The sequence below is a fragment of the Apium graveolens genome, chromosome 7 (assembly GCF_009905375.1).
Source record: "Apium graveolens cultivar Ventura chromosome 7, ASM990537v1, whole genome shotgun sequence".
NCBI lineage: Eukaryota > Viridiplantae > Streptophyta > Magnoliopsida > Apiales > Apiaceae > Apium > Apium graveolens.
The window spans coordinates 121,706,392-121,723,201 of NC_133653.1; the positions used below are offsets into that span (position 1 = coordinate 121,706,392).

Here is a 16,810-nt window from a genome sequence, read left to right on the forward strand (position 1 = left end):
ACCATAGCTATTTGATTGACTCCATAGGTAGCTAGAGAATCGACCTTCATAGACAGCGCTTGGAGCTGCGCTGTAATAGCGGTGGCTGCATCGACTTCCAGAATACCTGCTACCTTCCCAGGCATCATCCTCTGAGTTGGGTTTTGATGCTCATTTGCAGCCATAGTCTCGATAAGATTATAAGCCTCAGTATAGCTTTTGGCCCACAAGGCGCCTCCAGCTGCTACATCGAGCATGGGCCGAGATTGGGCCTCCAAACCATTATAGAAACCAGTGATCACCATCCAATCGGGCATTCCATGATGTGGACACTTTCTCAACATTTCCTTGTAGCGTTCCCAAGCTTCGCACATAGTTTCCGTAGGTTGCTGCACAAACTGAGTAAGAGCACTCTGCATAGCAGCAGTCTTTGCCATCGGATACAACTTCACCAGAAACTTTTGTGCAAGATCTTGCCAAGTAGTGATGGACCCAGCTGGTTCAGAATGTAACCAGTCCTTAGCTTTGTCCCTCAGTGAGAATGGGAAAAGCCTCAGCTTGATAGCCTCATCAGTCACATCATTATGCTTGAAAGTAATGCAGATCTCGACAAAATTCCTTATGTGCATGTTGGGGTCTTCAGTCACAGCTCCTCCAAAAGAAACAGAATTCTGCACCATCTGAATAGTGCCCGGCTTGATTTCAAAGGTGTTAGCTTGAATAGCCGGATGAAGAATGCTTGACTGAATGTCATCAATTTTAGGCCGAGAAAAGTCCATAAGAGCTGGATCGGCCTGAACAATATGATCACCCATGATTACTGGTTCTTTCTGCTCACTTCCTGAATCCGAATCTTCAAAATCTATCTTCTCCGGAATATCAAGAACTTCGTCTGTCTTTTCAGCTGTATCTAAAGTCCTCTTGCGAGTACGAGAACGAGTTTGCATAAACGCTCGCTAAAGTACCTAAAACACAACCAGAAACAATAAGTAACAAATACATCTTAATCATTGAGTCCTAACGACTAATGATGGTAAGTACATAAACTAAACAAATACGCCGAGTCCCCGGCAGCGGCGCCAAAAACTTTTTAGGGCGAAAACACGCGCTAATAATACACGCAAGTATACGCGTTCGCAAGTAATATACAATACTTTCTAGTTCGTTCCCACAGAGACTCAGACTAATTATTGTTCAATTAAACTCACTCACAAATGTATGATTACTTCTCAATGTTAAGATAATAACACTTAGAATTGTTGACGAAATATTAACTACAATTAACTACTAAAATTAACCACTTAATTAACACTTCGACTTAACAATATTAAAACACTCATGAGACCACAACTTCATTACTACTTCCTTCAATAGTTATTGTTATTACCCTTAGCATGCAACAGTGATGATATTAATCGAATAACACGAAACTGATAAAAGCCAACTTTCATTGTACTAATACCATTCTACCAAACATCCACAATTAAGATAAAAGTTGAATAGACATCAATTATGTTCAGTCCCTATATATCTACAGAAATTGACAACATAACGAATTAAGCACAAGTTATTCCTTTTGATTACACAGGGCGAATAAAACGGTTAGAGTTACCCACTAATCATGCAACATCATACATGAACCTATGCTAGCATGGGAAGTTCTAAATCTCGAGATCCACCGTCGCTTCACAAGAGATTAACACCCTATCTTATATGTTCGCGACGCACATAAGACGAATACGCACAACCAATACTAGATATCATACAATCATCACACACTAAGGTATTAAACAACTAACTAAAGAATTCCATAGTAAATCTGTTACGACCCCATGATCACGATTAGCCCATAATAGCACTTATCGTCATCATGGGTTCATATGAAAACATGATAAACAAACACAAGAGAATAATAACTAAACTAATTATATTAAACCAGAGTACGTCACAAGAGTAATAGGTTCGAAGCAAAGAAAACTAGCATCCAACGTTACAACAAAATAAAGAATCACAAGAAAATATGCTTCCTCTTTGTTGCGGTATGCTAAAACGGTCTTCTTCCTTGTCTCCTTCGCTCCTTGCTTAATACAACGATCCCCCTTATGAAAACGTCTCTAAATCTACTTATATAATAGTCCTATAAAACTCAGATTACATAAAAGTTGGAATCCAAACAGAAGTAGAAGTCTAAAACAAATTATCTTTTTTCCCCACCCTGCGCGGCCGCTCAGCATAGCTGAGCGGGCGCTCAGCTTTCTGCGCGGCCGCTCAGCTACCTACTAGAAAATTCCTGAGTTTGCTCCGTTTCTTCACTAGAATCTGCCCCTTTCTTTCCTCTCGCAATGCTGAACACATGCCAAGGCTTATTCTTGATGATTACTCCCCCGAAATGCAAGTAATACCCTGAAATGCATAAACACTAGAAAAACGCATCAAATACACAAAATACTTGATTTTAAGACACCAATTTAAGCTATTTTAAGACGTTCTAAGTGGTATAAAATGCCACTTATCAACTAACCCCGAGCAAAGCACACAACACTGCTCTAACTACTGGATCCAAGGCACACATTGGCCTAACTTGACCATTATATGGTCTGACCACGAATCTGGTCCATAATTTTATAAAAACAATCCAATTCTAACATAATAACAGAATAAGCAGTAATAAGCAATAAACAGCATCATTAACAACATTGGACGTTCAATAATGAAAATGGTTTCAATCTGCATAGGGATCAATATGACAGTTTCAAAGCATGGATGATGGGTAATGAAAGAATTGGATAATAAAAGAATCAATGTTTCAGGGTTTCCAAAAACTTGGTCTTTCAGGGCATAAGATACACTGGGTTGAATGTGTAAGTAATCTGGTTTAGTGTTTGATATTTAGTTTGTATGTATTTGTGGAGTAGTATCGTATCTGGGTGCACAATAATCAGTGGTTTAGAAAGAATAAGGTTTACGGCTCAAGATCAATAACTATAATCAGGGTTTAGGGTTCAGTGCTTCAAAGCACTTGCAATATAAAACAGGACTATCAATCACTATAATATCTCGAGAATGTTTTGAACACTTGCCTAGTACTAGCTTACTACACTGCACTTGCTTTCAATCACCACTCTTTGACTACCTGTTTCCCTTTCCTACGCCTTGCCTCTTCTGCTCACATATCAGAAGCAACTATCAATATTCAACTCATACGATTCTATTCGACACATACTTCTATCTACCCTTCGTTTCACCCAAATCCGATTAACGGATTGAAAGTTACGCAATAAACAAGTAAACATCGAATATATAGACCGACAATCAACCAACAAGTCACATATATCACATAACACGTCACATAATCAATGATATAACATTTATAGAGAAGTCTCGGGTCATAAACATGCTTTCGGGGTACTTAAACTGATTTTTAAAACATTTTTCGGAATTAAAATGGGTCGTTGGATCAATTTCGGAGTAATAAACAGGGTTCGGTTGGCCCATTCCGGCTTCAAAACAATTTTATAATAATTATCGAGCCTTGAAAATAAATTAAAATAATATTTTAAAGCTCGAAACTATTTTTCAGAATTTTTAAATCATTTTTAAATAATTAAATCTAATTAAATAATTAATTAAATAATTAATTAAAATCAATTAATAATTAATTAAATCAATTAATCAATTAATTTTCGAATTAATTGACCAATTAATAAATTAAAAATTAACTGAAATTAATTAACTAATTAATTCAGATTTATTTTCGAATTAAAAATAATTTTTGGAATTAAAATAATAATTTTTGGAATTTTCAGAAATTAAAATCGAATTTTTATAATAAAGATAAATAGGAAATATGATTTTTGAATAATTTTAAAACAAGATTCCTAAATTTGCAAACTCTGGAAACTTCAGGGACTGAACTGTTTCTTCCCCAAAAGTTCTGGTACCAAACTGCAATTTTACACCCCCATCGCCGGAAAATACAGGGGTGGTCGGAGAACACGATTCCGGCACCCTCACCTCACCACAAGCTCCAGATCACATCTACAGACAACCAGGAACTTATTCGTGCAATAAAATCATTCAAATATCCCCAGACTTGGCCGGAAATTTGCCAAGAACATCGCCGGTTTCCGGCGAAACATCGAAAACTTAAAAGGACAACTCCCTACAATTCAAGCATCCTCTATTAACGAGCTATATATCAGTTTGTACAAAATTTCATAAGGAACATAACCCTCTATAAATCAACAGCTAATAACCCCTAAATCAAAAAGCCCCAAATTTCAATTGAAAACATTCATACGAGTTATAAACCCTAATTTTAAAATTCGAGAATTCAACCCACTTTTGAGCATGTTATTGAACTCCAAATCAGACGTATGACATATGAAAATCATCAGGAAAACAAGCTCTACAACATGCAATCATCAAATCATACAAACAATCATCCGAACAAAAATTCATACTTTTAATAAAAATAATTCGAAATTAAATAAAAATATAGAAAAATAACCTTGATTTCTGCAGTTCTGAAACTTGTAGAAACTGAAAGAACACCTTAAAACCTCTGTTTTGGTTACTCGAGTGTTCCAAACGGAGATCAATAACACCTTCAATTTGTGATTTGATTTTCAGAAGATTATATGAATATAAGGTTTTTCTCTGGAAAATTATATGTTTAACTGACTGCAAATGAATTTGATATGAAATAAAATACGGTAAAAGGCTTGTTAGGTCACACACACACTGTAGAGGGGGTGAATACAGTGTATAGTACACTTAAATCGAACTTTAAGAACTTAAGTAACAGAAAACAAACTTTATTGAAACAATAAACTCTGTTACAGTATGGCACTGTTACCTCTCAGTGATGAATAAATATCACGAGAGCTGCTAGGGTTACAATGAATAATCTTTTCTAATAATGATAACACTTATAGTGTAAACCCTATATCTGTGTTTATATACTACACAGTTACAAGATAATCGCTAATTGATATGGAATATAATTCTGCTTCCTAAAATATCAATCAGATATCTTTTCTTCCAAGTATTCCATTCTTCACGGAATTCCTTCTTCATGCATATCTCTTCTTATGTTTATCTCGATCTTCTTTCCTTTAATCAGCTATTGTCCTTATCTGATTGTCCTTCAGCACTTAAGTTCTGATATCTATCTTCTGATGATTATCTCCTGATAATATAAGTACTGATATCCTTAAGTCCTGACTTCCAGTATAAGTACTGATCAACAGTTAAGTACTGATTTATCCTGTTCACGTAAGATCTGAAAGCTAAACATAAAACATATTAGCCATGACATTATCAAATATATCTAACAATCTCCCCCAACTTGTAAATTAACAAAATATACAAGTTTAACAGATATTTGATGATGTCAAAAACATTAAGTACAAATGCATGAGAAATAGACTAGATAACTACAACTTACAGTCCTTAAAGTTTTTACCAATTTCAACTTCTGATAACAACTTCAATCTGTATAAATATCAGAATTTAAGCAGTTGTAGATCTTCGACTTGGCTTCTTCATTTTCTGATCTCTCTGATGTCAGGAGTTGTTCTGAGATAGTTCTTCAACAAACATTTCTCTGCATATCTTAGTTCATCAATCATTCTCCTTTTACACCTTTAAGCTCTACAGTATCTTCACCAGTTTGAAAGATTGCAGCTCTGAGATCATTAATCTTTGCTTTTCTCAACTCCTGATATAGTCTTATGACATAAGCTTTGTCAGACTCAAGATTGAATTCAAGTCCCTTAATACCAAGATACGTTCTGATCTGTGCAGTATTAGGCTTCATATCAACAATATCACCATTGTGATCTCTGTACTTTGGAACATATATGATGTCAGACTTAACAGAATAAAGCCTTTTCTGTCTCTGAATCTGTTCTTTTAAGTAGTTTGCAGCAGTCTCTGTTATTCTGTCATCCACTTGAAGTAAGAAAAGTACATGCTCCAATTCTTCAAAATACTTCAAAGGAATGGCATTTTGTCTTATATGATAAACCCTACCATCTGTCATGAAATACAACATGATGTATTCTTTCAAGTAGGTATGGTAAACCATCTGTACAGATTTCAGTTGATTCAATCTCTCAGGAGTTGCTCCAATACCTGGTTCACTCAAGGAAGTTGGATCATTGGTAGTGTTGTGTACTCTTCTTTCATCAGCACTTCCCAATCCAGTTTTATCTCTAGCTTCCTTTCCAGTAACTACTCGTGCTTCAAAACCACTTGCAGTATTCTTCAAAGATTGAGTCTGTTTTGCTTTAGTGAATCCTGGTAGGAGTGTCTTTGATCTATTTTCTGATATCAAGTTAACTTGAGCTCTGTCAGAGGTTACTTGCTTCTTCTGAATATCAGAACTTACAATTTCTTGACTCTGAACAACTTAAGCCATGTTAGAGGTTGTTTTAAGAACTTTTCTTGAAGTCAGAGCAAGATCATCTTTACCATCAGTAATTTCTTCTTCCTCAGGAGGTACATAAGCCTTGATAGGTTCACCAACCTTTTCTTTACCCTTGGATCTTGGATCTATCTGTTGTTTTGGCTAACCAATGTTGCTTCAGTATGTGTCCTTTCTTTGATCACAATGCCTTTAAGTTTTGGAAGTAACTTTTTACCAGAAGCTTCAGATTTAGATGTGACTTTCTCTGATTTAAGTCTGGCTTCTTCTTCCTTTAAACTTTCCAAGTCCATCCCTGGATTTTCTTGAAGAAATAACTGTCTTGACATTTCCTCATCAAGATCTAGAAGTTCATCAGAACTTATCCTTTTACCAGCAGCAGAACTTATTCTTTTCCCAGTATCAGAACTTGTTCTGTGACTAGCTTGTCTTGATGTAAACCTTCTACCTTGACTATGACCACTACCCATTCCAGAGTTTCCTTGGTCATCTTTTCCATCATCCTTTCCTTGCAGTGTCTTGTTGGTTTTGCATTTGGACTTAATTACCTTCTCCCCCTTTTTGGCATCAGTAGGTAATAAAAGAGAGATAAGTAGTTCCACTGAGGTCTGGATTTCAGTAAGTTGCGATTGCTGAGAAGCTTGATTTGTCAGAATTTGATCAATCTGAGCTTGTTGTTTCTCTTGAGTTTTCTCAATATAAGCAATCTTGTCAATGGTAGGTTGAAAGAACTTTTTCTTATCAATTTTCCAAACTTGTTCCTGTTTGATAAAGTTCTCCTGAATCTTGTGTAGCTCTGCATGAGTATTGGAATGAAGACCTTGTAGATGTTTAGTACTCAATGCAGTGACTCTAAGCTGGGTTTTAAAATCATCAGAATTTAACATTTCATCAGCTTTAGTCAAGTGCTCAGCAAGATGTAAAGCATTTGGAACACATGAAACTGAGTTCCATTCCTTAGTCCACTCCTGACCTGCAGGAGTTTCACTCCAAGGCACTGGTGCATCCCTGATAACAAACTCCTTTACCAGTTCAGACTTAGGAAGAGTCGGTGGAGGAGTATGTCCTGAAGGACCTGCTTCATCAGCATCTACAGTTGTAGCAGCTTCACCAGTATCTCCAACACTTGCAGCATCAGAACTTAAAGAATCAGTATCTTCTGATAAGACAACAGTGTGAGTAGCAATGGAGGCTTCAACATCCTCTAATTGCTGATCTGATACTAAGTTCTGATCAACAGCCATATCCTGATGCTCACCTAAAATCTGATCATCAGCATCTTGATGCAGAGAAGGTGTTGTTGATAACTCTGGAGTTTGTACAACATCAGTAACAGGTGTTGTGGAAGGATTATTTGCTGTTGGAGCTTCTAAGAAAAGTATTGTAGGCACAACCAGGTTCTGAATATCAATTTCAGCACTTGTGCCTGGATCAACAAGAGACACAGATGGTGAGTTAGCCTTGTCAGATACAGCTTCCTGAGATGGAGTTGATGGAGAAGAAGTGACTGGAGCAAATTCCTTGTCTTGTGAGATCAGAGATTCCTGATCCCCTTCCGTAGCTGCTTCCTCCTCATCATCTGAAACTGGCCTTTGTGCCCTCTGTTTCTTGTACTTCCTTGTTGATTTGGATTCCTTGGGAGTTTCAGGAACTATCATACGTCTAAGCCTCTTGAGAAGCCTAGAACCCCCAATTTCAGAATCCTTCTGAGAAGTTGCTTTCTCAGCTTCAACCACCACAGGTTCTGAAGAAGGAATCTGTTCCTCAGAATCTGATTCATCTCTCAAAGTAATTCTCCTCCTCTTTTGAGGTGTTTGAGGAACAGTCTTTGTTCTCTTTGGCTTAGAGGATGTAGGCTTCACAGTAGGTGCTGAAGAAGAAGGTTGAGCAGTCTGTGAAGTGGAGAGATAGGATTTGAGATAAGTTCTGAGGGTAGGTTGAGTAGAATGAGAGGTAGGTACTGAGGTTGATGGATTTTGGGTGGTTGGAGGTGGTTGGACATCAGAGTAAACAGATCTATAAGTATCAGGATCAGCATTTACCAGGATCTGTTTCACAGACTTAGGAATGACAGGTAGAATTAATTCTACCTCGTCTCCCTAGACTTTGAAAAAGAATAACAGTCATTGGAAAGGGGAATCATGGTCTAGACCGCACAAGACACAAGAAACAGTGGACTGTTCAAGTACAAATACCATTAATCCTTAGCATAGTGACTATTAATCTTCCACTTCAACATATTCGAGTTCGAACTGAGACTGTTATCAAATTTTATTCACAGATAAGCCAAGTAAAGGATTAGACTGAGAAATCAGAACTTAGACATATACCAGAACTTAAAAGTCATCAGAACATAATTTCTTACTTTCAACAACAACTCCATTTTGCTGTGGAGTTCCAGGAGCAGAAAATTCCTGCTTTATTCCATGGCTTTTGCAGAACTCTTCCATTATCAAATTCTTGAACTCAGTGCCATTATCACTCCTTAAAATTTTCACAGAATCTTTGACCATTTTATCCAGCTGTTTGACATGATCAATCAAGATAGATGCAGTTTCACTTTTTGTGTGCAAGAAATACACCCATGTGTATCTGGTGAACTCATGCACTATGACCAACGCATACTTCTTCTTTGCAATAGACATGACATTTACTGGACCAAATAGATCAACATGTATAAGATGATAAGGCTCAAGAATTGATGAATCAGTCTTGCTCTTGAATGCAGATTTTCTTTGTTTGGCTTTCTAACATGAATCACAAAGACCATCAGGAGCAAATACTGTGTTTGGCAATCCTCTCACAAGATCTTTCTTGACCAGTTCATTTATATTGTTGAAATTTAAATGAGAGAGTTTCTTATGCCAATTCCAGCTTTCTTCAATTGATGCTCTACTTATCAGACAGATTGCAGAACCATCAGTACTTGTTGAAAGCTTAGCTTCATAAATGTTACCACGTCTGTATCCTTTCAGAACAACTTTGCCTTTAGATTTACTCACAATTTCACAGTGTTCTTTAAAGAAATCAACATGATAACCTCTGTCACAGATTTGACTTATACTCAGTAGGTTGTGTTTATGTCCTGAGACCAGAGCTACTTGTTTAATTATGACATTTCCAAGATTGATATTGCCATATCCCAATGTTTTTCCAATATTGCCATCTCCATAAGAAACACTTGGGCCAGCTTTCTCCACAAAGTCTGATAGCAGGGCCTTATTTCCAGTCATATGTCCTGAACATCCACTGTCCAGAACTAGAATATTTTTCCTGTTGCCCTGCAATCACAAAGACCACTAATTATTAGTTTTAAGGACCCAGACTTTCTTGGATCCTTTGGCCTTATTAAGTTTGTTAACATTTGCAGCGGATTTAGCATCAGAGTTTATGTTAACATTTTTCTTATCAGAATTTACACTATCAGACTTTGAATCAGAATTTACACTAGAAGGAACAATGGAAACTTTCTTCAAAGAAGGTTTTATTTGATAATAATCATAGTACAAACTATGATATTCCTTACAAGTATAAATGGAATGCCATAAACTACTACAATGAAAATAAGGATTTTGTGGTTTGTATCTAACAGACTGACTCTTAACTCCTGATTTTGAAGGTGAGGAGTTAATATTCTTATTCTTCCTGCAAAAAGAAGCCAGATGGTTAGAACTTCCACAGTTATGACATGCTTTCCTAGGAGTATCAGGAACAGGTTTATAATCATTGCTTTTATTCACACCTTCCTTTCCATTCCTATTTTTCCTAGGTGATTTTACCTTGTTTGCATTCTTGACATCTTTCAGCTTATGCTTAAGCTGCTTCTTTGTCATTAAGCCTATGTTCACTTCAGCTGTCTTTTCCCTTTTTAGTTTGTCAGAAGTTAATTCCTCTTTAACTTCTGATTTCTCATTTTCAGACTTTACAGTTACAAACTTAATAGGTTTAAACTTTGGCTTTTGCTTAACAACAGGCTTAATTTCTTCAGTTCCTTTATCATTCTTATCTTCTCCATAACCTAAGCCCTCTTTCCAGTTTCCACTACTTAGCAAATTTTGAGTTGTTTTGCCAGAGTTAGTCCAAATCCTGATAATCTCTCTTTCCTTTTCTAACTCAGTTTTTAGAGATTCATTTAATTTTAGCACTTCATTCCTAACATAAAAAGCATCATCTCTATCCTTCTGAGTTTGATGGAACATGACTAACTCTTTTTCTAAGAAATCATTCCTTTTCTTAAATGCAAGATTTTCAGAAGTTAATCTTTCACATGTTAAAGTTTGGTCTCTATAGCTAACAAACATGGTTTTAAGATATCTTCTCAACTCATTAATATCATCAGTATGAAAAGCATAAGTAGTCTGAGGTACCTTTGTTTCAGCAGCTTCAGAACTGCTCTCAGCACTTTCTTTATCAGCATTTGCCATCAATGCATAGTTCTCCTCACTTTCAGAGTCTGAGGTGTCTGTCCAGCTTTTCTGCTTTGTGACAAGAGCTTTGCCTCTGTCACCCTTTACCTTCTTGCAGTCTGGAGATATGTGGCCTTTCTCACCACAGTTATAGCATTTAACATTGGTGTAATCTCCTCTGTCAGACTTTCCTCCTCTGCCTTCAGATCTTCTGAAATTCTTCTTATCAGAACTTATGCTTTTCCTGGAAAACTTCTTTCCCTTCCTGAACTTCCTGTATGCAATCTTTGTGATTCCTTTCACCATAAGAGCACACAGCTTCATCATCTCCTCATCAGCATCAGTCTCAGGCAAGCTTTCAGAATCTGAGTTATCATCACTCTCAGAACTTGATGACTCAGTATCAGACTTTATGAAAAGAGCTTTACCCTTGTCTTTCTTTGAGGAAGCTGCTTCGGGGAATTCTTCTTCAGCCTTAAGAGCAACTGTCCTTGACTTTCCTCCTTTCCTCTTGCTTCTTTGTTCCATCTCCAGCTCATGAGTCTTGAGCATTCCATAGATTTCGTCAAGAGTTGTTTCATCAAGATTGTAGTTGTCTCTTATTGTCGTTGCCTTCAAATCCCAGCATTCAGGAAGAGCTAACAGGAACTTAAGGTTTGAATCTTCAAGATCATACTCTTTATCAACCAATGACAAATCATTCAAAAGTTTGACAAATCTATCATATAAATCATTCAATGACTCATTAGTCTTTGAGTCAAAGTGTTCATACTCTTGAGTGAGTATTGTCTTCCTGTTCTTCTTAATTGTGTCAGTTCCCTGACACCTTGTTTCCAGAGCATCCCATATCTCCTTAGCAGTCTTGCAGTTGATTACCCTGTTTGACATTACATTATCAATGGCACTATGCAGTAAGTGTCGTACCTTAGCATCCTTAGCAATTGATGCTATGTCCTCAGCAGTATAATCATTCTTCTCCTTTGGTACGGTCTTTGCTGCTTCACCTGCAACTGCAACTGCGAGTTTGGTTGGTTTGTGAGGACCTTCCTTGATTCTATCCAGGTATTCTGGATCTGTTGCTTCCAGGAACATGGTCATCTTTACCTTCCATATGGGATATTCAGATGGTCTCAGTATGGGGACTCTGATGGTCTCATACCGACTCTGAATTTGTGTCTTTGGTGGTTCCTCAGTTGTGGTAGGCTTAGTTGGAGTTTCTGTGTCCGACATGATTGTGTTTGGATCTTTAACTGTATGTAAGTTAACAGATAGGCTCTGATACCAATTATTAGGTCACACACACACTGTAGAGGGGGTGAATACAGTGTATAGTACACTTAAATCGAACTTTAAGAACTTAAGTAACAGAAAACAAACTTTATTGAAACAATAAACTCTGTTACAGTATGGAACTGTTACCTCTCAGTGATGAACAAATATCACGAGAGCTGCTAGGGTTACAATGAATAATCTTTTCTAATAATGATAACACTTATAGTGTAAACCCTATGTCTGTGTTTATATACTACACAGTTACAAGATAATCGCTAATTGATATGGAATATAATTCTGCTTCCTAAAATATCAATCAGATATCTTTTCTTCCAAGTATTCCATTCTTCACGGAATTCCTTCTTCATGCATATCTCTTCTTATGTTTATCTCGATCTTCTTTCCTTTAATCAGCTACTGTCCTTATCTGATTGTCCTTCAGCACTTAAGTTCTGATATCTATCTTCTGATGATTATCTCCTGATAATATAAGTACTGATATCCTTAAGTCCTGACTTCCAGTATAAGTACTGATCAACAGTTAAGTACTGATTTATCCTGTTCACGTAAGATCTGAAAGCTAAACATAAAACATATTAGCCATGACATTATCAAATATATCTAACAAGGCTATTTATAATTATGGAAAATTAGTATCCCGTTGGATCATTCCGGATATAAAACGGCACGTTTATTTATAAAAACTGATTCAAACGGTATTGGTTTTCGGGATAATTATCCAAATTAGTACAATTTGTACTGCGGTCTTGGTCTCAGCGCCTGGTTACACGTATGACGAGGTGATAATTGTGATAGTTTAATAAAAAGCTCCCGTTTCTTGAAAATACGAGTTTTATTGATTTACCGAAACGAATATTATATCGAAAATGTTGCGCCAGGACCCGCGCAGGACAACCGTACGCCGGATCGAAAAAGTCGAAACATGGAATATGCTCGGAATATTACAATTAGGTTAGGAAGGAGTTCTCGGAAGAGTTTCGGGTTCCAAAAATGTAACAACGGATGACGTCGGTTGGTTCCCGTTTTTATAAAATAGATTTTAAATACCCGAAAAAAGATTATATAAAATTCATATGATTCCTATAAATTCATAAATCAACATAAAAATAATTAGGAAGATATGACAATTATCTATATTTTATGTTGTACATATAAAAATTAAAATACTCAATTAATAATATTTTTAAACATCCAAACACATTTTACACTTAACAAATAATTCACAAAATAGATACGGAACACATATAATAATTATTTATTAGCAAAAATAATTACACGATATATCCCGGATATTAAAACAGTACCATTATATGAATAACAAGTAAAAATGATTTAAAGTAAAGCAGTTATAGGAACAGAATTCATAACTTGTCAGAAACATATAAAACAGGTATAAACTGGATATCAAAACTAGCATGCTCTGTAAAACAAAATCAACTAACGTGTGCTTTGCATAAATACCAGAGTTCAATTTTAGCATGATATTTTCATTTTCAAACCTTCCCTTCTATTACAGGAACCATAAAACCATTTATCCCGTTACGGGGACCCAAAACCATTTGTTTTGTTACTGGAACCTCAATCACTTGTTCCGTTACTGGAACCAAAAAATCACAATCAGTTATGTATTGGATGTTATCTAGGTATGGCTGATCAGGACTCCACACAAATTATCTAGGATAGTTGGCCAGACTATCACACAAAATGTCTAGGAAAGCTGATCGGGCTTTCACACACAATCACCGGATCCACAGAGACTAGCTAGGTCTCTGATTAACTATGCTGGACTAATCGGTTATGTAATGCGCGCAACCGAATTAGCCACTTACGCAACGTTATCCAATATCTGATTCATTTTATCCAGTTTCAAAATCAGTTTTACCGATCTCTTGTTAAAATCAATTCTGTCAAGCACACTATTCAAAACCTCTTTTCCATTTTTAATCACACGTTAGAGATAGGTATTTTCAGAAGTTACTTTTCCCCAAAAACACATATTTAACAACATTTTCAAACACAGGGGATACGTAACTTAAAATGTTTCTGTTCCTGTTTAAAAATAAAACAATATTTCATTCATATATACTGAACCATAAAGGAATGGTCAGGGGTACTTGCCTTGCAGAGCTTTACAACTATTACTGATCGACTCTCAGCCGACTCGGACGCTCAGGCGTTAACGTTTAACCACTTGATCACCTTGGATTCGACTCCAACACTCAGGTTCTTTAGCTGAAACCCTACTGAGCTCGTCGACTGTCCACTAGGTTATCCTTAGTCCAACGTCCACTTATGGTTTCCCGACTGGAACCTATAGGGTCGAAATACTCTATGTTAGACGTCCAGGTATGCTTGACATATCCTCAATACCAATTATACCCAAATGATAACAATCCCGACTCATACTTATATGTACTGTTATAATACAATAACACGCACAACAGCCAGGGTTCACGTTCTCGAGAAATCGGTTTGGTGTTCATTTTTAGAAAAATACGCATACTCGTCATTTTACGAAAGTAGGGTTGTTGGTTTTGGTAAAACATTTTATCACAACATACAATCAGGTTTCTCATAGAATATTTATATATATTTATGCATATTCGCTCGACGTCTCGGAAATCGGGCAGCGTCTCCTTTAATTTATCGGACTACCCGTCGAACATCATCGACGTCACAATTAACCAATCAATCCAACAAACAGGCAATCAATCCAACTTCACATTCCAAATAATCCTGAAACCTATTATTTAACTAGTACTTTTTTATTTTGCGAACTAAATTATTTATTTTAAAATATTAGGACTCAGAACCACGTCATCATAGTCCACCGTTGACTCACCGAAGTTCATTGTCAACGGTGGTAAAATTTACGGGTACCCGATAAATTTCGGGTTTCCAACGTAATTTCACCGATTACAAAATAAATTCCCGCACGAATTATAATATCACGAATGTTTATTCAAATAATTGCTGCAAATAAAAGAATTAAATCAGGATTAAATAATCAGCCCAACTGCAAACAACCGGTCTCACTGTTAGAGGCCCAACATCAACAACAAGGCCTAAATTAACAGGCCCATCTGCAAATGACAAGCCCAACGAGCAACCAGGAAGCACAGCCGGCAACCACAAGGCCACTGTCGTACAGACACACAGCACAGATAACACACACACACAACACAGGTAACACACACACATACACTCACACACATACATACACTCACACACACACACACACATATATATATATATATATATATACAGGAGTACATATAACAAGCCAAACAGGGAACAAAGGAATCTCCGGAAATCCGGCTGGAGAACTCACCGGAAGGCGAGAAACCGCATGAAACCGGGGAAGAACAGATAAAAATGAAAGAACAGGGAAGAAATGGGTTTGGGAGAGCAAAAGGAGATAAACAGAGAATCGAGAGAGATTGAGAGGTTTCGAGAGACTGATGATAAGAACAGGGAAGAAGTTGTATATTTTGAGTGTTTTATTCCTATTAATCCTGTACTGCCACGTTTCAATTCAACACATATAAACTTAACACGTGTCCTGGTTTCTACTGTAGTCTCAGATTTTGTTCGCATTTTGCAAAAATAACGAACAAACTTATAAATAAAAATTAACCCGAAACCTAAACATTTAGTCATAAAATATTATAAATATCCTGAAGTTAATAAAAATATAAATTTCATAATTTTAAAATAATTTTTAAAACGCAATTTATCCCCGCTTTAACAAATAAACGAATCAACGCGCGGGTGAAATTAATCCCAAAAATTCCCAAAAAAATTTAAAATTCTCGAAATATTCTCAACTTGAATAAATATGAATTTCATAATTTTTGAAGAATTATGAAATTAAATGCAGATTTTACGAATAAATACAATCAAAAAATCACTCAGGGCTAAATAATTAATGAAATATTAATTTCTAAATTTTATAAAATCCTATAAATAATTATTGTTATAATAAAACCGTAAAAACAATTTTAGAGGCATTTCTAATATTTATGCAAATAAATTTGCATTAAATTCACTTTTAAAAGTGAAAACAATTCAACATAACTTCATAATTTATTACACGAACAACCCGGTACACCATAAATCACACATATATAATAATAAAACAACATCGAGCTGACAAAAGCTATACACATATTTTATTTATTTAATAATTCCATATCTATGCATTCAAATAATACAAAAATACACGAGTCGTTATATTTAGTGAAAATATCAGCTAATTATTTTTTTGTTGGAACAAAAATAAGCTCAATAGTACCATTTGTAGCATATTCTCTAATAAAATGACATCTTACATCAATGTGCTTTATTCTAGAATGATTAACTGGATTAGCAACAATAGAAATATCACTAGTGTTTTCACATAGAATTGGAATTTTGTGTAACACTATGCCATAGTCCATTAGCTGATTTATAATCCAAAGCACTTGAGCATAACAACTTTTAGAAGCTATGTATTCAGCCTAAGCTGTGGAAGTTGACACAAATTGATGTTTCTTACTGTACCAGTATACAAGTCTTTGTCCAATAAATTAACTGCTTCCACTAGTGCTCTTTCTGTCAACCCTGCATCCAGCAAAAATGTGCATCTGTGTATCTAACAGCTTCAAATCGAGTTCCCTTAGGATATCATAATTCCAAGTTTGGTGTTCCCTTTGAGTATTTG

General features: G+C 36.0%; 1 non-coding gene across 1 annotated transcript; it reads left to right on the top strand.

Moving 5' to 3' along the window:
• The first annotated feature begins 294 nt into the window (after positions 1 to 294).
• On the top strand, positions 295 to 398 carry LOC141675910 (small nucleolar RNA R71). The gene has a single exon (XR_012556537.1). It is a non-coding gene; the product is annotated as a small nucleolar RNA R71 (small nucleolar RNA).
• Positions 399 to 16,810: the final 16,412 nt, after the last annotated feature.